The sequence below is a fragment of the Ovis canadensis genome, chromosome 3 (genome assembly GCF_042477335.2).
Source record: "Ovis canadensis isolate MfBH-ARS-UI-01 breed Bighorn chromosome 3, ARS-UI_OviCan_v2, whole genome shotgun sequence".
In the NCBI taxonomy this organism is placed as follows: domain Eukaryota; kingdom Metazoa; phylum Chordata; class Mammalia; order Artiodactyla; family Bovidae; genus Ovis; species Ovis canadensis.
The window spans coordinates 18,011,526-18,012,323 of record NC_091247.1 but is presented as its reverse complement, the minus strand read 5'-3'; positions in this window follow the sequence as shown (position 1 = coordinate 18,012,323).

Genomic DNA, 798 nt, shown 5'->3' with positions numbered 1-798 from the left:
AATCTGTGTAGTGCCTATAAATTTAATAAATCCTTTCTAGAAACTTTGATGGTCTAGTTGGTCTAGAAACTCACTTGGTCTTTGTTTTATCTCCTGAACTGTGTTTAAGCTCTTTTGTTAGGTGCCCCTTTGGGTTTTCTCTCAGACCTCCTCACTGTAAGGTGGAAGTCCTCTGACTCCTTTTACTTCTGATGCAATAGCATCAATGCTTCTACATATGGAATCTCATCTCTTTTCCCTGCTCTTTTGCAAAACACTTCTAACTGTAAGATGGCATAATAGTTGAGTGAGCCATTCAGGGACCATTACTCTTCTGATCCTAATTTACATAGGGTCCACAGGCTATTATAATAGCACAGTCATAGGCTCACAGCTATATTCAGTTCAGTTCAGTCACTCAGTTGCCTCTGACTCTTTGCCACCCCCATGGACTGCAGCATGCCAGGCCTCCCTGTCCATCACTATCTCCTGGAGCTTGTTCAAACTCATGTCCATCAAGTCAGTGATGCCATCCAGCCATCTCATCCTCTGTCATCCCCTTCTCCCCTTGCCTTCAATTTTCCCAGTATCAGGGTATTTTCCAATGAGTCAGTTTTTTGCACCAGGTGGCCAAAGTATTGGAGTTTCAGTTTCAGCATCAGTCCTTCCAATGAATATTCAGGACTGATTTCCTTTGGGATTGACTGGTTGGATCTCCTTGCCAGTATATGCCCAAAAGTGCTCTCCTTCGAGATAGATGGAGTAGTTCACAGCTTTTACAAGGTCTTCCCTAAAGAGCAGCCTCCTCCCCTGCATGAC